The 21,735-nt window shown below is 34.5% G+C and overlaps 1 protein-coding gene across 4 annotated transcripts in view; it reads left to right on the forward strand.

Annotated features, from left to right (window-relative positions):
* LOC118202712 (transmembrane protein adipocyte-associated 1-like) overlaps positions 1–21,735 on the forward strand; it is a 130,880-nt gene that overhangs the window by 80,883 nt on the left and 28,262 nt on the right. The gene's annotated exons all lie outside the window — the stretch shown is intronic.

Raw genomic sequence — 21,735 nt, forward strand, 5'->3', positions numbered from 1 at the left:
ACATGTCACACAGCTAATAATTGTGCAAAAAAATTTGCTTCATGTTTTGATAGATACTTAGAAGATTTGTTTGATGACATCTATTTCGATATGAAAAGCTGCAGTAAAAGAGAAAATTTTTTCGAAATCTGTGAATCCCTTGCCATTAAAAAACTTAAGCCCTTGAAGAGACCAGACCATAGGTGGGTGTACATTTTATGTGTCTTAGAAAGAATCAAAAATCTGTGGGATGCTCTTATTGCATTTTATTTTCACTACTTGGATAAAACTGATAAAGGGGATTATTTTTCTTATGTTGAAACTGTATACAATAAAAGAAATACTTCTGCAGCTCAGAAAAAAATTGTTGAAGGGGTGTATTCTTGCTTGCATTCCCAACAACTCACAAAGGATGCTTTAGCTCGGAAAAAGAATACTAAATGGGTTATTTGTTATGCAAAACAAAACTTTATTGCATATGGCATTAGATTCAGCAGTATTACCAGAGTTCACATATATTAAATTATTTGGAAAAAAAAAAAAAAACAACAATGCTTCAATTAACACATTCCAGTATTTATAAATTGATGGCAAAATTTTTCTCTTTTTTAATGAAGCCAGAAAATATAGAGTGCACATCTTATAATGATTTATTAAAGGTTGATGTCACAAATCCAGAATTCCGTCTACCTAGCAAAGTAATATTTACTGGTGCAGAAGCTTCCACTCTCCTGAAGAAATTATCAAAAAATCATCCAGTAGCAAAAGAATTCCAAATTTCTCTGATGAAAGCTTATACTAATACAGCACAGCATATGAAACAGAAATTACCCCTTAAAAATTCATATCTAATTAGTTTTACAGCATTAGATCCAGAGCTAAGAGGTAAAACCAGTACAATATTAGCTTTTGAAAAATTATCATCTTTTATGTCCCATATTTTTAGTGATAATGAAAAGTCAAAAGTAGAAGCTGAAATAAGGTTATACCAGACTGATATTGATATCACCAAAGAAATGCTCTACACATCTGATGAAAGTGGAAATCAAGTCAAGTGTACAATTGATAAATATTGGTGTAAAGTTTTTAATTTAAAAGCTGATTTCACAAATGATTATAAGTATCCTACATTGGCTAAATTGGTCAAAGCCTGCCTTAGCTGCTTCCATGGCCCATTAGTGGAAAGTGCATTCAACTTAATGGATACACTTGTCACTGACTATAGAACCTCTCTTAAGATTGATTCCGTAGATGCAGTGCAGACTATTAAATATGATTAAATGGCTTCTAAAGAAACCTCATGTGAAAAATATGGCTCAAAAAATCCAATGACTGATCCAATTCACAAAGATCTCCTACTGAATATGAACAGAAGTTGGAAAACATATCAAGAGGACTTAAAAACATGTATTTCAGATGAGTCACCTATAAAAGTCTCTGAAAAACCTTCGACATTAGCAGAAAAGCAAACTGCTTCTACCTCTGCATGTGCAGTTCTCGAGGAAATTTCTTCAACTGTAAATGAGGAATATAAAAGTCAACCTTCCTGCAATTATGAAGTTCACCACAAAAGAAAGACAAGCCCACAAACATCAGAAAATAAAAAAAAGCAGCAGAAATTAGATAATTTTTTTTAAAGAATTAATTCAGGTAATTTAAAATATTTACATAAAATGTAGTAGTTTATATGTTTGAAAATTTATGGTTATTAATTTTGCAAAAAAAGTAATTCATTGAACTTTTATAATTAGGTCATTCACAACTTCATAATTGTAATTTTTCATTTCTCTCCCCCCTTCTCGAAACTCCAAAATGTTGGTAGTAAGTCCGTAAAAGTTTCAGGGGATTTTTTGGGGTACCACAAACACCCCTGAAATAGTCAAAATAATGAATGACTATTTTAGTTTAAATTGCTACTATAGATACAGCTACAATTTTGAACTTAGCTACTGCTACAGAAGGAATTTAAAAAAAAGAAGAAAGAAAATGAGTTTGGATCAGAAATTGGGTCAAACGACGAGAATTTCATGGTGCCTTCGTAATACCCTGCTCCGGGAGTTGCCTATTGAAGACACGGCACAATTCGGAAAGTATTTACGGATGATGCGGCGTGATTTCGACTTTTTGCTAAATTTGGTTTGCAGCAGAATTTAAAAAAATACATATGCCTCTCCTTTATGTACTGAGTTCACAGATTACCCCTTTTTTACTTTATTTTATTTTATTTTATTTATTTATTTCATTTTCTGGCACTCCTGTTTGTGCACTTAAATCTTGAAATAATAAAATAACCTTGTTTCAGAAAAGAATAAGTAACTACTGTGCTTTAAATCAGAACCTTTATTAATGAATAAATAGACAATGTCATGAATATCAAACCAGTATGAGTAATAAAGAATAAAGTTTACTACATTACAAAGCAACAGTGTAATTTCAGTGCAAAAGTTTCAAATATGGTGGTTTCAAATAATGGTGCCTTCGTAATAAAGGTGCAAAGTCTTAAGTAGTATATTTATTAAACATTAAAAAACTAATATCAGCATAATTAAATAACTAATACACTCTGAATATTTTATAATTAGGTCATTCACTACTTCATAATTGTAATTTTTTCATTTCTCTCCCCTCCCTCTCGAAACTCCAAAATGTCGGTAGTAAGTCCATAAAAGTTTCAGGGGATTTTTTGGGATCCCACAAACACCCCTGCCTCCATAAATTTGTGATATTCACTGGAAAGTGATTTATTCCTAATAAATTGATGTTCAGTGTTTTGTAAACGATGTACAGCAACATCCCTAGATGACCTATGTTCACTGCTAGACCTACGAAATGGAAACTTAACAACCTGTTGAGTCATGAGAAAAATTCTGCTTGAAATGATTTACACACTCACTTTCTTCCTCTGTGTAAGGCTTTGTTTCTAAAATTTCTTCAAATTTCCACAAATTTTCAAGCTGAAATTGAATATTGGTACAACTAGCATTATTAGATATAATTGTTTGTGATACACATTTATTTCGTCTTGCCGATAATGACCCAACCGAATATTGATTCCAAGGCTGTTAACGAATGTCCTGCAACAGTTAAATGTCCATGAAGCATTGTCTTGCCAAATACATCTGCGGCTAAAAGAATATCTATTGGGCCAGGCTGGAAGCAATTTGTATCTGCCAACCGCAATTGTTTAAAAGCTGTCAAAACCGACTTATTAACTATCAGATTCACAAAAAGAAATGATTAGGCATCTTATTGCTCATAATGGGAAATTCAATAATAAACCTTTGAAACCAAATCTAACTGCGAGAGAAAGAGCTACAATGCGCGAAATTCATTCTAACCCAGATATTAGCATTTCAAAGGCCAACAAAGGTGGCTTGATAGTCGTCATGGATAAGAACACTTATCACATCGATGGTGTCACTAAACTCTTAAACGAAGGACCATATAATCCAATCCCTAAAGATCCTTCACCTTCGGACTTGTCAAAAATAAAAACTGCGATCAAATCTTCACAAATCATTTCAAGCAACTTAAAACATTCGCTTATCCCATCTGTTGCGAATTGTGCCAGATTATACGCTCTTCCCAAAATTCATAAGAGTGGTATTCCTTTCCACCGCCCTATTGTATAAAATTTAGGCACTGCTAACAGCACTGTTAGCTAAATATTTAGTTTCTAGATTTTCAACTCTATTAGACAATAACATTTACACCATAAAAAACTCAATAGAGTTTGTAAGAAAGGTTAAGAACATTTCTCCTAGAAATTTACTCATGGTTTCTTTTGATGTAAAATCATTATTCACCAATGTTCCAGTGGATTGTGCATTAAGATGTCTAGAAACCAGCCTTCGCGAATTGCATTTCTCTTGCATTGAAATTAATGAGCTAATTTCTCTCACTCAACTCTGTTTAAAACAAACACATTTTGTTTTCCAAAATAAATATTACAAGCAAACTGAGGGATTAGCCATGGGAAGCCCCCTCAGTCCCATCCTGGCTGATATCTACATGCATTATTATGAATCAAAATTGTTCGAAACTTTGAACTTCCCAGCATGGTTCTGCTACGTAGATGATACTTTTTACCCTGTTTGAAGGTAATAAAGATGATTTAAATAAAGTTCTTTCAACAATGAATTCTATTGATCCTGGTATTCTGTTCACTTTTGAACTTGAGAGTTGCAATTCTCTTCCGTTTCTCAACATTCTGGTCACATGTAACACATCCAACTTCAGTACTACGGTTTACCGTAAACCTTCATCGGTTTGCCTTCCACCACACTTTAAATCATGTCATCTGACTAAACAAAAGTTAGCTTCATTTTATTTCTATGTTTTCCGTGCTCTTCAAGTTTGCTCCTCCAAACTATCACTTGATGAAGAACTACCCTATATCTATATACCCGCGTATAAGTTGACCCCCCCCCACTTCGACATAAAAAATTCATAAAAAATAAGAAACCTGCGTAGAAGTCGACCCCCACTTCCGAAATCGATCGAAAAACTTCGAAAAATTTTTTTAAGTACTACATTTATTCAAAATCATCTGAGAGAAAAAAGTAAATATACGATATAAAATACCTTGGTAAATAAACAAAATCAAAATCCTTCAACGTCCGATTCACGGTCAGATTCGCCAAACATTTCATAGAACTCTTCTGTCGTCATTGGCTCCTCATCATGTATATTTTCAGTCTCGAACTCTGTATTGTTACAATCACTACTAGAGCCTTCGTCGTCATTTTCACTTTCAAAAACAGCATCATCTTCCGTGCCGTCTAGTTCGTTGCTAATACAACATTTTTTAAATGATTTTATAATCATTTCGGAGGGTATTTCGTTCCAAGCATCTTTAACCCACTGAGCAATTAATGTAATATCAGGCTTTTTAATGTTGCCTCCTTTTGTAAGTGTTGGTCGACCGGAACTAATCCACTCTGCCCAATATTTTCTAACATTTACTTTGAAGGGCTTATTGAGGGGTTGAATGACGGATGTCAATCCTCCCAGAATTACGGCCACAGTCGTTTTTAGGTGTTTTGTCACTTTTGTCACTTCTTCAGAAAAGTGTCCACGAAAAGAATCGTATACTAAAAGAGAAGGTTTTTTGAAAGCTGCTCCCGGTCTTTTATCCCACACATTTTTAAGCCAATCGACTGTTCTGTCAGCATCCATCCATCCCTTTTCATGGGCGCGAACCAGCACACCTGATGGAAACACGTTTTTCGTTAAAGTTTTTCTTTTAAAAATGATCAATGGACGAAGTTTACTGCCGTACTTCAAGTAAGTGACTTATTTGATAAGTCATCCAATTTGAGTGCGGGACAAAAACAACTGCATTATATAAAGACATTTTTGAACTTCCGATTCTTTTAATTTTTTATGGCCCTGCGTATAAGTCGACCCCCCACTTTGAAGTCTTCTTTTTGTTCAAAATATCTTGACTTATATGCGGGTATATACGGTAAATTATTTAAAAGCAATAGCTATTGACAGGGGCTTATCACCCAACATTATTAATCAAGCAGTTAAAATATTCTCATCTCACCACACTAAAAAGCGCAATCTTTTAGGAGATTATAAAAATCTGTTTTAGGAGATTATAAAAATTCTGTTGTCATTCCCTTCTTTCCATCAATTAGCTATAAATTTGCACATATTTTGCAGAAATTTAACTTTCGGGTTGTTTACTCTCCCATCAATAAAATTCCAACTTCTATACTCAAGGACCCCATTCTGGATATGAATTCCTGGGGTATTTATAGGATTCCTTGCCAGTGCGGTTTAATTTACATTGGCCAAACAAAGAGAACCTTAAAATTTCGCATCAAAGAACATGAGGCATATGTTAGAAAAAAGGAAACACACAAGTCTTCTGTTGCTCAACATTGTTGGTTCGAAAATCACACTTTCAATTTTTCTGCTGCCAAAATTATTCAAAAAACATCTTCCATTGGAGAACTGGATTTTCTAGAGGCATTTCACATTCATAAAAATCTTTCTGTTCTAATTAACGATCCTAATTCCAATCCAAATTTGCCTTCGGCTTTTAGAGAAATTATGTTTCAGTTCTGGTTTCGCCAACAGATGGCGCCACTTGCTTATTCTTGTCCAGGCTTTCTTATCTTATCTAAACATTATTTCCTATCTTGTTCATTTGCGGTATTGCAGCTGAAGATGATGGTTCGGTAAAACCATCGAAACTAGTCCTGTGAAAATTTTGTAAATTAACGCTGATTTTTGTTGTTTGACTTCTGAATTAGTATTTATTCAGCGTGTTATTGTGTCTTAAAAGCCATTTGTTCAAAGCATTTGCGTCTTATTTCCAAATATTTTCCTGTACTGCCGGCTTCTGTCCTAGCTACTTCGGATAATCGAATTTTCGTTTGTACCAAGAAAAATGAAAAAGGCGTTCGATACTATTTAATATTAACATAGATTCGGATACAGTTTACTTAAAAATAAGGGGGAGACAGATTGCTATACTTCTAACTCTTTCTAAAGGCTTTTAATAACTGACTAAAGTCTAAATGTTCTAAAAATTGTTACTGAACTGTTCATATATTTGTAAAATATAATATTTGTAAAATATATGCTGATTAATCAGCAACTGAAAATTTTCCTTTCCATTGTTTTTGCCAACTGAGAATAAATGTTAGAGAAATCTTAATCAAGTTATCTTGCTCATTGAGACGATCTCAAAATACTTTCTTTTCTTGCAAAAGAGCATTTCGTGGATGCGCACCAGAGATAAAACAGAATGCATATTGGGAATAGCTCTAATTCTTAAATAAATGCGTGAAATGTTATTCTGCCGTTCTTCTCATTAGACCACCTGAATATTTATTGGCGCTGTTTTTCGGAGCACACTAATCTGTTGCACGATTCAGTTGCCAAATGGAGGAAACTAAGGAAAGTTTTCTTTTTTCGTTCAGTTTGATGTGTACGTTGGGTCTCTTAGCCACCGCAGCAAGGGAGGCAGCTATGGTGAGGACAAACCTGCTTGTTTAATATCTCCGTTAATTAGTTACTCAGGACAGACTGACTAATCAAAAATAAAGAGGCTGGTTTTTAATCCTTCCGAGGCATTCGAGCCGAATCTTTAAGGCGGGGAACAATGCTCGCAAGAACCGCACATACGTTAGAATTTTAATGAACTCAATCCACCAACACCCTTTGTTTCTGAATGAAACGGGTGCACAATTATTTCGACAACACAAAGAAATTCGCTTTCCTTTTTCTTTCCGGAGCTCGACGTTTTCGTTCGCCGAGCGAAAACGAAGCTCACCAATACCGATTTTTTGGCGACTACTTCTAGAAAGAAAGAATAAGAATAAAAGAGAAAAAAAAAGAGTAAATAGCGATGTGCTATTCGTAAAGAGATTAACAATGCACGCGGGAGCTATAACTGCAGCCACAATTTATTTCCAGGCATTCTTGGTTGTTTATACAACATTAGGTCTAACATGAGACCGAAGTAGATGTGTTTTATGTTCCTCCTTCATCTTTTTTGCTGTTCTTAAAACCAGTGAGCAGTAACCCGGCTAATATTTTTGAAATTTAATTTGTTCGATCATTTTCTTCAATATATTTGAGTAGGGCTCTGAGTACGAAATTCCTGAAATCGAGCTGGGCATAACAAAAAGTTAAATAAATATCTACTTCCGCGAATCGATATTAAAAACAAACTTACCTGGGATTAGCTCCACTGGTTTAGTTTCGACTGTATATATTTTGTTTCTGTATTAAAATTTTTCCTGATGCTTTGCTCTTCAGTTTTCTTTTTAAATTGTCTAACAAATAACTAAGACGTTTCTAGTCATTTTATTTAGCTATGTTTTGGTTTGGTTTATCTGATTATGACAAAGCTATCCACCTAAGAGGAGGGATGCTTTCGTAGAGGACTTTCCAAGGGAAACTGCCTCATAGTCACGTTACCCCCCAGTAGGCAATAACCCCAGTAGGCAATAAAACTGCTTGTGTAACAAGCACCGTGGCATTATTGCTGCTAATAGTAGAAGTGCCATGTTCCGTGAGTGTATAACATTTTTCATCATTTGAAGTTTTTTGAACATGGCATTGTATTATGTGGCTTTGAACAATATTTACACATGCCTGCATGACATTTGAAAATAGGATGCATTTTACTATCTTTCAAACAATTAGCACATAATTTATTCCTTTTAATGATATCCCATTTTTCTTTGATAGGAAGTTCTCAAAAGCTATCACATTTAAATAACTAAGAATGAGAATTACTATTACGATAAACGCACAAATTAGCCGTAAGTTGGGACGAAAAAGCGTATCTACCACCTGAACTGTGAGTTTTAGTTTCAGAAGGCAAACACACCTTCTCCCTCTGGCACTTTCCAAAGAAGCAATAACATTTGCTCTGTTTAAAACAAGTTTGAATTCAGCAAAAGCAGAAATTTTTTTGTTTATATGCTCTAACGTCCATTCTCTTAGTTTTCACAGAAAGCTTAAGATACTGCAATTTTTGACTGTTACTTAATGTACTATTAGTTCAAACACTGGGAAAAAATAAATCCCTAAATGATATCCATCCAATGTAATTTAAAGTAAACACTGGCAGATCTACGCAAGGAAGTTTTGAACCATTTACATTAGCATTCATTATATCTTGAAATGGATTAGTAAGTTTTCTTGATTCTTCCTTTAAAGTAATTTTAATACATCCAATTTGGAAAACAGTTCATGCATTTCTATTTCATATTTATTAAACTCTGCGTCAGAACAAGTACCAAGAATGTTATCGTTTAAACTGTTCACTTCGACACCCAATGCACTAGCATCATAGTGCATTTTCATACACTTCAATGACAGAAAAAGAATTTTCTTGATTTTGTAAACTATTTACCTGTGAAATTAAATGAGTCAACTTACCCCTAATGATTTGCTTTTTCTTTAAAATAGGCTCCATGTTTCAATTGCTATTCTCACAATCCAGACACAAAATAATGCATTTTCTATGCGCGAAATATCCTTCTATTTTAGAACGTTCAAAATGTCTTGAAACGCCAACAAAAATTTTTTGCTGGCTATCAACGGACCATATCAAATGATGGAAAGTAGACACGGATGTTCGTTATTGCGTTTATTGGCCGTGAGAAAAACAACAGATATAGTTTGGTGCTTGAAGGCACCCTCTTGCAGAGAACAAAATCAAAATTTACATAAGGCGTGAACAGTCATTTCTTTCTTTCTATCAGTTAGCTATAAAATTGCACGTATTTTACAGAAATTTAACTTTTGGGTCATTTATTCTCCTATCAATAAAATTCCAAGTTCCATACTCGAGGACCCCATTCCAGATATGAATTGGTCAAACTAAGAGAGCCTTAAAATTTCGCTCTAAGGAACATGAGGCATATGTTAGAAAAAAGGAAACACAGAAGTTCTCTGTTGCCCTGCATTGTTGGTCCGAAAATTACAAATTTAATTTTTCTGCAGCCAAAATTATTTTTAAAAAAAATCTTCCATTGGTGAATCAGATTTTCTAGAGGCATTTCACATTCAAAAAGATCTTTCTGTTCTAGTTAACGACCCAAATTCCAGTCCGTATTGGCCATCAGCCTTTAAAGAAATTATGTTTTAGTTCTCATTTCTTCAATAGATGGCGCCAGTAGCTTAACTCACATCCAGCCATTTTTATCTTATCTCGTTCATTTGCGCTTTGGCAGCTGAGGATGATAGTTTGGTAGAATCACCAAAACTAGTCCAGTGAAAATTTGCAAATAAATATAACGATTTTTGTTGTTTGACTTCTAAATTAATGGAAACTCATTCAATTAAGATGTCAGACTTTTAGGCCTGTGATCTGCAATGCATATTATTTCATTAGTTGAATGATTTTTTTTTGGGGGGGGGAGCAAAATATAATCAATATATCTAACACACGGTGAAAGTTCATTTTATCATGTATGTCAGGGGATATTGTGAACTTCCACATTACAGTTAATTACTCTAAAATGTAGTAGAATAATACTTACATAGACCTACATATATTGTGCCATGTATTTTAATGCTCTCTTTAGCTCAATAGTAAATATGGTATTTAAGCAATAAGGTAAATACATTTTGATTTAGCTACTGTATGACAATATACAGCATTGCATTCATATAGAATTTTTTGAAATTTTATATAAATTTTTTGAAGAAAACAAAAGTGCTGAAGTGCTGAGTGTGAAACTACTTTATTTCTTCAACGCTTTTAACTTCCATGCACAAAATAAAAAGGAAGTATTTTAATCACGAAAATTTTCAGGTATCATATTTCAACGAAAATATCCATTTGGATCGCTATTGAATGCAATTTAACGATGTTTTTGCGTGACATCTGCACGTAAGGAGAGAATAAAGGACTGTTTTCCCATAAAAAAATTATAAAACTGATTTTAAATGAATTCTGAAAAGAATTTTTCATGGCGTCTGTACATACATACATATCTTGCATAACTCAAAAACGAGTCGCCACAAAATATTGAAATTATATGTGGAGGACTGCTGTAACATGTAGATGTGCACCTCATGTTGTGATCAGCCACATGAAAAGTACATAAATATATGTATATATATATCCACTCTGTTACTCAACTCAGTGAGCTCAGTTTCTTTATTCTTATATATTTGTAAATTGTGCATTTTTTGCTTTCAAAGTGATTGAATTATGTTGTTCTGGTTACGATTTTCATACCTTTAGTTAACCTGTGTGGAATAATTGGGAATTACCAACAGTAGAAAAGTTTTTTAAGTGCGGCTAAGCCTAATTTTTGAATACCATGGTGGCCATGGTTGTTTACATTTGAAACTTAGGAGAATAGTGGATTTGTTGCCGATCTAGAGAAACTAAGCTTCACAAAAACAAAGATAACACCTTCATTTATTATTTCGCATTAAATCATGCTTAAACCATTCTGCAATTTTTTTCGAGGAAATAAGTGTTTTAAGATTTACTTCATAGTTTTTAATATAAATATTTTGAGTTTTTATGCATTTTTGCCTTGTTGCGAAGTAAAACTGAATTAATTGAATATGAAATACTGAATCATCTGTGAAAAACTGTTTCTTTTTTTTTTTTTTGTTGTTGTTTATTTAATTTCTTTTATACATTGTTTTATGTTTGTTGTAGTATTTGAGCAGAACATGTTGCAATGATTAGATGATTTTTCAGATGATATAAATTTTGTGCATTCTGAGATATAAAATGAATGAAAGTGAACCTAGCGCCGGAGTGACACTTTGGTAAACAAATATAGTGACTTTTAAAGAGTGCATTTATTCTATTGTGGTTTATGCGCTTTCAACGAAATAGATTTAAATCAATACAATACGTTTAAATGAATTGCAAGAAAAGATGTGTATAATTTAATATTTTGTACAAGAAACTCGTGGTGTACACATCAGATTTTTTCTTAATTGAAACTGAGTGTAACATATGGAAATTGGACAATCAGTCAGATGCTTTATCCATGCCATAACTGTTTCTGGAACAGTTTGTCTACCTTTGGAACCACACGATGTTTATCGCTGTCACTTTAATCTGGTGTTGTTTGCATCACCTATCTGTTTTTGTAGACAACTCTTCTTAACTTTGCATAAGTGACTAATCAGAATCGACATATATCCATTGATGGAAGTTGCAGTCCTGTCAGTCTGTCAAGAAATGTCTAGCATTGCTGCTTACATCGTCATGATTCAATATTGCATTGTATCTGATGAATGAACTTCTGATGTATCGATGAGGACCTTTAAATGCCCAATGCTTAAGAAACTGAATCCATCCATTTTGTTCTTGGGTAGCAACATTGCAATAATTTTTCCATCTGTTGATTGCCACTCTTCGGATGATGGATCTGTTGGACAATTGTCCTGTTAATATTAATGCCCTTTTGTCTAGCATTTACTTTCGTGTGTTTGTTTTAAATACTTTCTAATTGATGTATGCAGATTTCGGTATTAGTTAGTTTTATGGAGTGAGTTTGTGACTTCTACTCTGTTATGGATAAAATGTGGTTAGACCTGACATTAATGACATATGGTGACTCCATTTTATTTATTATGTGCTTTTAGTGATCTCGAGAACTTCTCAACGCTTGCAAATTTGAATGAGTTGGAATTCTTGAACCTAGCGCAATGGAGCTCTTTTGGGCTAGCAGTAAAGAATTCTACTCATAATAAACCGACTCAGATTTAGGTCCTGCTCATGCAATGTGGCACTTTCCACTGGTGTTAATAGATGGCAGTATGAGCAAGCAACTACCGAGGCTCCACCAAAACACATGATCGTTATATTTGGTGACCCGGAGAACTACAGACTCCACCCTCCACTGAGGACAAATGATGAACTACGTCATGCACTCCACCCTACAATGTAATGGTGACACACATGCCAACAAAACAGGGTTTTCCTCATCTCGCATTAGATGCATGGGCAGGGAGTGTGTAGCAATCTCAAGAACGTTTCAACGCTCACAAATTTGAATGAGTAGGAATTCTTGAATCTAGCACAATAGGGCTCTTTTGGTCTAGCGGTAGTGTGTAGCAATCTCAAGAACTAGCAGGGAGTGTGTAGCAATCTCAAGAACGTTTCAACGCTCGCAAATTTGAATGAGTAGGAATTCTTGAATCTAGCACAATAGGGCTCTTTTGGTCTAGCGGTAAAGAATTCTAAACCGACCCAGGTTCGGGTCCAGCTCATGTGATGTGGCACTTCCCAATGGTATTAGTAGATGGTGACGCAAGCAAGCAACATCGAAACACATGATCGCTACATGCTGATAACACAGCCCCTGTGCTGATGGAAGACTTTTGATTATGATTTCGAGAACAGGGTGTTTACCACTTCAGACTAACAATGAATTGTATTGTGCCAGTACCTTTTCAAGCGATCTTCTTTTTGGCAAGATGGCTGTTACAATCCTGGAATCATAGTGACCTTATCTTCTTTCCTTTTCAACTTTTTTTCGCTTTCTGTTCCTTTCCCATTTCGGACATTTAGGCTGAGAGTGATGTGTTATGATATCTCTGTCTCTAATTTTCTCATAGAGAGAAATGTGCTTACATATTTTTGAGACCTATGAGGCTGAAAAGGAGGGTCCTGGTAGTTGAAGGCCAAGGTACTGTCCCCATTGCACTGCTTTGGCCTCTGCTTCAAATTGAAACAGGAGGCCTTAGCTGTTCTTGCTAGTGCCAATCAGTTGGTCACTTGTCGAGGTTCTGGCTTCTGAATAAGCTTTCAAGAAAGCTGACTCTGGGATTTCAGATTGTGTATAGATTTGATTAGCTTGTGGTGCAGGAATCTGCATCCCCTTGTTGGACTACAAAGTGGGTGAGTTAGCTGCGTCTAAATCTTACTTCTTCTTATGTGGCTTCTTAAAAAAAAAGTAAAAAAGGAAAATGTTGCACAATAAAAAAAGTTTGGATGAATGTGAATGCCGATCAGGGAAAAATTCCATCCGGATTTCTTGTCATGAAATACCACATGCAATCTACACAGAATGTCACTATTGGTGATACAAAATTATAGTAAAATCTCTTGTTGGAACATCAAACAGCAAGCAGCTGTGTTTAGGTGATCTAATAGAAACTGTCTCTCCTATTAATTTGTTACCCTTCTTGGATTAAAGAAATTAGGGCAATTTGGCATTTAATGTTTCAGAACATAAAATCATTAAATTATTATTGTAGCGTTATTTCCGGGATTGGCCTCCTATTTGAATCTCTAAGAGAAATTATCTCAGAACTGTCTGACCATAATGTCTGTGCTGCAAGGTGATCAAGATTAATAAAGAAAATAAGTTGATAAGTACAAAACTTATAATTTTGACCTTCAATATGCCTAATCTGCCAAAAACTATCAAGGCTAGGTATTTGTACTGCTTTGTAACATCTTGCATACTAATTCCTTTGTGATGCTTTCAGTGCTAGTGTTTTGGTCATTCGAAAATGTCCTGTTGTAACAAGCTCACATGTGCATATTGCTTCCTGGAAAGCCACAACAGAAAAATTGCAATGCCAAGCCACTATTTGCAAACTGAGGAGAATATAGCATTCTCCCGACTGTGTGTGAAATGGAGATTAGAAAAGGATGTACAAGTGGAAAAGAATGTTTCTTATGCAGAGGCAAGAAAATTAATAGCAGATTTATAGCCACGTAAAAATTTATTATATGCTAGTGCACTTAAATCTGTGAAATAATAGGCATTCAAACAACTGTATGTGCACAAAACAAACAGCTTGTGCTAAATTTGCAACAAAACAATGTAAGCTCTTTTGGGAGTTTCACCTCAGATAATTTGGATTATGAGATGGATGTGGAAAATGGACTAAATATCCCAAAACATCTGTTTCCACACTAAACAAAAAAAAAAAAAAATACCAGAAGAACAAATGTAATATATAATGGCCACCCTCATTTTCTGGAATTGTCATGGCTTCCACGAAAATTTTATTAGCTTCAAAGATGTAATCAACATACATCATCCTGTCCGTTTGGGGATGCAATACTCTCCTGAAACCAGAGAAACATGATTAGCTTTGTAGTTTTTGATTTGTGAGGAAACAGGTCAGTGTGTCAATGGAGGTGTAGGTCTGTTCACCTCATTTGACTGTCCCTCAGATTCATTTCCTTTAACAACAAACCATCTAAATAAATATAAAATCCATAATTTCAGTTTGTTCTGTTTATTTGTCTCCAAATGTCCACATTGATCAGAGAGATCTAGATGATTCAATAAAGCAGCTGCCAGCACCTTTAATCCCTATGGGTAACTTTTAACAACCATAATCCTCTTTCACGAAGTAAAGATACTTATCCTTTTTTTTTTTTTTTCCAATGGCAGATTGTGAACAATTACAAATGTAACCCAGTCCATTAATCTATACAAGGCCGGATGTGGTGGTCTCTTTATTATGGAGGCACCTAATAAGTGGGCTACCATCATCTTTCCTATGAAGGGACGGACAGTTACAACCATGCCTTCTCTGGGATTCGAACCCAGGCCCTTCGGCATCACAGTCAGCTTCCCTGACCATCATACCGACTGGGCGGCAAGATACTTATCCTTGAGGCAGACAAACTGAGCTAATGATTGAAGGTTCTTGCCTTTGTCTCCTAAAATAATTGACATGATATCTAATATTTCCATGAGTCTACAAAGACTCACATTCTAACTCTTATATGAGAAGCAGCAAATGCCATTTTAGAATCTCCCAAATTTATACCTAATAGGGCAGTTTAGGAACTCCTCATCTCTGGCAGAGATCACCCATTACTGGCATCATAATTAAGCCAGCTCTGTTGCATCAACAAAGCAACCAAAATTTTCAAAGCCATGGTGGAATCTTGAATGCCAAAATGCTCCAGCAAATGCTCAAAAACAAAGAAAGGCTTGAGGAGCTTTTCGCAGGCACCCCACTTTGTCAGACGTTATTCTTTTCAAAAGTAAATGCAAGAGAGTGAGGCACAAAAGCGAGAAGGGTTTGTGGATATCCTATGCCTTTAGAATAACATCCTCTACATGAAGTAAATAAGTGTGGGAAAGAGAAAAGCTTGTGGAATGTGTAAAGACCACTCACTTTCCTTTCTGGAAAACTATGGCCAAATAATTAGGACACAGAAAAAATTGCAAATATTATTAGCGAGACTTTTGCTGTTATTTCTAGTGGCTGCAGCTATCCACCAGATTTCTTTCTGTCAACCAACACTCTCTGTCAACTACACTCTCCTTCTGTCAAGCTCCTGTTGTGTTCATCTCTACCAGTTCGAAGCCATGTAATGAAGAAGTTACCCTTCCTGAGCTTAACAGAGCTTTGATGTAGACAAATTGCTCTAGTCAGTGTTTGGATGGCTTTAGGTATGATTTGAAGCATTTTCCCGATAAGTCATTGCCCGCCATTCTTGCGTTCTATAACTGTGTGCAGAAGGAGCATATTTTTCCCAATGCATGGAAGAAAGCTGTTATCATTATCATAGTTAAACCAGAAAAAACCAGAAGATTCCCTCAAATTATCAGCCTGTCACAATTATAAGCAGTATTTTCAAACTATTTCTTAAAATATTAAACCACCGCCTAGTTTCTTAGAAGAAACATTATTTCACCTTATCAGGGCATTTTCCGGAAGATGATGACGACCTTTGATAACATGCTTCTTTTAGAAGCCTCTATCTATAACAAAGCCTTGGGTAAAAGAAACCATCTTGTTTCTAGCTTCCTTGACATTGAAAAAGCTTATGTTAAGGCATGGAGATACGTTATTTAGTGCGATCATCATGCTAACCTACCATTAACTTTCCATTTTTATTTAGAACCTTTTAAAGGCAAGAACTTTTCAAATATAGATTGGCCTTGTTTTATGTGACAACTTTAACAAGAAGAGGGTGTGCCTCAGGGCTGTGTTCTTAGGATTATTCTTTTCACCTTAAAAATAAACTGTTTTAAAAGAGCTTCCTCCTGCTGTTCCTACTGTTTTAGGATCACTATATGTTTATGAACTGCGGATAAGTTTTCAAGGATCACGAATGAGATTTGTGGGGAGAGAATTGCAAAATGCTCATAACAAAAACCAGAAGTTGTCAGATAGAGAGGGCTTTATATTTTCAAAAGCGAAGACAGTTTGCGTACATTTTTGGAAAAAGAGGAATCTTTGTTCTGAATCTCATCATCACCTTCATAGATCATTGATTCCAGTTGTATTTGGAGTGAAGTTAGTTTTTAGGATTGATGTTTGAATGAAAGCTTACATTTCTTCTCTTTATCATGGACCTAAGGAAAAAGTGTTTCAAAATATTAAATCTTTTTAACCTTTTCCCGTGGGCTCGAAAAACAGTTGTGTACCTTCACTGGGGGCTCTTGGCTCAGCGATTATGGAAAAGGGGAAAAATTATCGAATCGGGTCCTTAACGAGTGGGTGATTAGTGCTCTTTTGTCGGCAGGCAGGCAAACGCTCAGGATTTCCTTTCAATCTTGTTAAAACGCTCAAGGCGTTAGAATGCGGGATGTACTCTAATCGCTTTCACACTGCAGGTAGATGAATACAATTTTCCCAAGGAAAAAAAAAGTATTATTTTACCTTCAAATGAAATGTATGCTATAACTAGAAATTTTGTTCTAAAAAGTGCTCCATTTTATGATTAAAATAGTTTTTTAAACTTGCACCTATATTTTGTACTAAAAAACTAACGAAGTAATCAGTGATTTAATATATTCAAACATTTCCTTCAAACAATATATGCATTTTCATTTTTAATAGTATTACTATTCTGATGTTGAAGAGCAAATTAAATAGAGTTTATTTATTTCGGATTCCAAAATGAGTGTTAATACTTTTACACCTCTGGTAATATTCATTCCTGGAGAAATAGGTACTGCACTAAATTATTATTGAACAACGCCAGCACTAAGAAAAATTTACAATGCATGAGTCAAGAATTTTTTTTTATTCCCCCCCCCATGTGGCATTGAAAATAGCGGTCCCAAAGTTGATCTGCCTTTACATCAGGGATATAAGATGTTTAATTTATTTAATCGCTTCATAGTTTTTGGTTCAAGAAAGAAATGCAGATGCACACCCTGGAGCTTTAGAAAATAAAATCTTTGTTGAGTTTTAATGTATTCAAAAATTTAGTTTTATCACTTAGAGATATAAGATACTACTTTTACCTTAGATAGGAAACAGTTGTTCAATGATTTATATTGCTACTCCATTTTTTCTTTGAATGCAAAATTGCATATACAGGAATGCATTGAAATTTCAAAATGTAAACATCTTTGTGGAATGGCGAAATATTTCTTCAGTTTTTTTATGATCTACATTTTCAGAATGCTAAAATCGCCTTTGAGGTATTAAACTGCTATGCGAAATTTTTAGATCTCAAGCTATTTACTGTTGCTTTCTATGGAAGTATAAAGCTGAGAATGAAGATTTGTACTGAATTAATCAATGTTAATGAAGATTCACACTGAGGATTAAATTCAGGGAACTAAAAAATAGTACACATCTGAATTCCTGTATACATGCTTAGTATTCGAATATCTTGTTGATTCCCTCCAAAACACGATTCTCACGTAAAATTAATTACTTTCTGAACACTACAAGTTACTGAGAGGTTAAGGCCGTTGAATGCTGGTAGTTAGACATAGGTTCAATGTCAGGCGATCGAGGTGGCCGCATGGTTGGTTTTCGTTGTTTACCCCATGTGAAACATGAATACGAGCCAATTTCTCCTAAAAGTTCTCCACGAAAGCATGCTTTCCTTTAGGTAGGCAGCCTTCGTGTGCTTTCCCATATTCAATTAACCTAAACTAACGTATCTAATTTCTGAACAAATTGATATAGCTATGACATTATAGGTGCAAATCATATAACAAAAGATAAATTAATAAGTTGTGAAACTTTTTTTAATTTTGAATTTGAAAATGTTCCATAATAACTGCTTTAATAAAAATTCGTATTTCATTTGTCGCACAATTAAAATTCATTTTGTCATTAAAATGATTCATAAAAGGAAGGGTTTCTAAACATAGTTATGAAATGCTCATAAGTTTAGCTTTCTTATTTCGAATATAATTTTATTTTTATTTGGCTAATTACATAAAGTGTTATCTAACTAAGTAAAAGGGGCTTTCGTGAAGGGCGTTCAAAGGAAATTGGCTGATATACCCTTTACATATGTGAGAGAACAAGAAACATTCATGCAGTCAATCCGTTCATTGTTAAAGGAATATTATTCGCTCCGCCGCTAGTTATCATTTAGAACATAACAAACCAAAATTTCACTCATGTGAGCGGTAGTTGTGGAATGCATGTCATTTAGAAATAACATTAAAATTAATTTTCATTACCTGAAATATTTATATTACTACACTGCCTTATACTAAAAATTGGAATAAAGTGATAAAAATACTTATGAAAAGAATAAAATGACAGTTTCAAATTCGAATTGAAACCAAATTAAAAAGAATTTAATTAGAAATAACTGAAAAAATTATGCAATTTTAAATACATTCAATATTTTAAAATAATTTCCAAATAATTTTAGCAGCCGAGCTTCCGAAAATAAAATTTCTTTGATACTTGACCTCCAAGCCATATTTCTACAGGAAAAAACCTTAAAACGCAAACTCATGATATTCGAAAACTGTTCTTTTTATTTTCTCAGCAAAATATTTCCTGGAAGATGCCGAATTTGCAAACAAGCCATGTGAGTTTAAAACACAGACAATTTTTCCCAATCCATTAGCGGAATCCCACAAAAGAACACACTCTCCCGGGTGTCATAAAATAGTCATCAAGCCTCAAGTGCTAGAATTCCTACCCCTGCCACCAATGGCAAACTGTCCCGAGCCCCCAGTTGCTGTATCCTTAGTATGGGACACATGTGTCCCAGCCCCCGGAAAAAGGTTAAAGTCTTAGTAAACAGCTCTTGAGGAGGAGAGCATTGTTCAGAATGTTTGTCAGCTCCAGATTATACTATGCCTCAATTGTTTATGCATGTGCTTGGGGGTCCATTTTATTGAAACTTCACCCTGTTCATCATCATCAGTCTCTGAGAAATTGTTCTGGAGCCTTCAGAATATCTCCCATCCAGAACCTGCATGCTGGTTGTTACGAATCATCACTTCAGTTAAAGCACAAATAATTATCTCTTTATCTGTATTTCAGTATATTGTCATAATCTGCTCATTCTCTTGATATCTGTTGGCTTGATTATTGTTACAACCTTTTATTTGCAACAAGACCTTTTTTCATATCTCCGTTCTTTGAAATAATTGAACTATCAGTAGAAAAGTACTGCTTGTCTGATCTGAGAGTCCATCCAGTAAAGCATCTAGAAATCTCACCTTGAGATAATTAAAAATTGAGCATCTGGATGTGTTTCAACGTCTTGATAAGGGAAAAGCTAACAAGATAATTTACATGGAACTTTTTTTTAGCACAGGCACAAATACATTATATTTCGATATATAAAGATGGTTCAAAATTGCTGGTCATGTAGAAATGTCATTTGTAACCAGAAATCAAACTGTGGTCAAACGACAGCACAATGCCTGCACTGTGTTTGGTGCTGAATTAATTGCTGTCTATTTTGCATTTAGATTCTTCTTTATGCCAGAAAAGTTTGTAATTTACACCGACCCATTTAGTGCTTTAAAAGCTTTAGAAGGTCTTTCTGACACCTGGAATCCTCTAGTAGTTGACATTATAAGAGTACACCAAAAATGAAAGATTGATGGGATATAAGATTTTTCACTGTTGGGTGGGTCTCTGGACATTTAGGCATGAAAGGAAACAAGCTGGCAGACACCATTCTGAAGTCTGCAGTTGTTTATTGAATCAGCTTGTCCCCTACAATGATATTAATATGACATTCATGTAAAGGATCATAAATAAATAGAAGATATTCTAGAAGGACCAGTTTCTGAAGGCCACTAGAAACTGCAGGAAGGAAGCATTAACCCCTTTAACAATTGGTCACTCTCGAGTCACGCACATTTACCTTTCGAAGGCCGAGAGTAAACCTGTGTGCTCAAAATGTAATAGTGTTCTGTCCATGCATTACTTTTTAATTGCTTATTCACATTTTAACAGACTTTGGTTGAAGTATTTAAGTAATAATTCCTTTCCTCTTGACAATTTGTTTCAGAACCTGAAAGAGATTTGCTTTGATGTTGTTCCTTGATATTTTGATGTATCTCATACTTTTTTGTTTTAGTTCTGCTTTGCATCTGAAATTATATGAGTTTTAGATAATTAATTTTTTGTCTCAGAATTTATCATATCCTCAATTTTACGAGGGTCATGTTTTTAAACTTGTGGTTGACTATAAACAGTGCTTGTGCCTGATTTTAAGTTGGGCAGTATCTGACATGGTTTCATCGCATATAACCTTTAATATTTTGTGCCAGAAATTCCACTACCATTACCACTGCATCAGCAATGCTTCATAAAATAATATCCAAATTTATATTGGAATATTTTACACTTTTTACAATTCGAGGTACTCGTGTTTTAAGAGTGTTATGCGTGCTGCATTCATTCATGTTAAATGTATGTCAGTGTACTTTTCTCATCATTACAGTTTTTAGTGTTAAGTATACACTTGTCTCTTAAATGAAGAAAGCTCAGAAGTTAAGAGTCACTTTCTGTAACTGAAATTGGCCAAAAGTAAATGACTTCAGGATTATTTTAATCAAAAAATCATGGTGAAAGGTGAAATTTTTCACTCGAAAATCTTTTACTGATGTTTGCTTCTGGTGTCATTTGCCACTGCGAGCATTTATATTTCTTTGTACTAATTGTGAACATTCTTCTTTCTCTGCTTCTTGGGCCACCTAGTGTACTACTAGTATAATCTTATGAGTCATCTTCAAAACCTCTACTATTGTCAGCAATTGAGCTGGGCTCATCATTGCTTGTGCTTTCAGTATTGTCTGCTAGGTAGACTTAAATCAAAATTTCTGCATTTGGAATTCAAGTGATATTTCCACTACATGATTTCAAATTCCCAAAATTTTACTTTTTATATTAGTGAAAGAAGCAATGAAATGCTTTTGGGTAAATGAAAAGCAGTTCATTTATTGCTTTTAAATATAGTACTTTGAAGTTAATCAAAAAGTAAGAGGGCTGGAAATAGTCAAAAATACATTTGGGTAGATAAATTTTGATTCTTTTATTATCAAATATTGCTTTTTTAGGGGGGAAGCTGTATTTTAATGTTTGTTTAAACCA

This window comes from Stegodyphus dumicola, chromosome X1 (genome assembly GCF_044657685.1).
Source record: "Stegodyphus dumicola isolate Sdum_Otavi_A_Nest chromosome X1, ASM4465768v1".
Classification (NCBI taxonomy): domain Eukaryota; kingdom Metazoa; phylum Arthropoda; class Arachnida; order Araneae; family Eresidae; genus Stegodyphus; species Stegodyphus dumicola.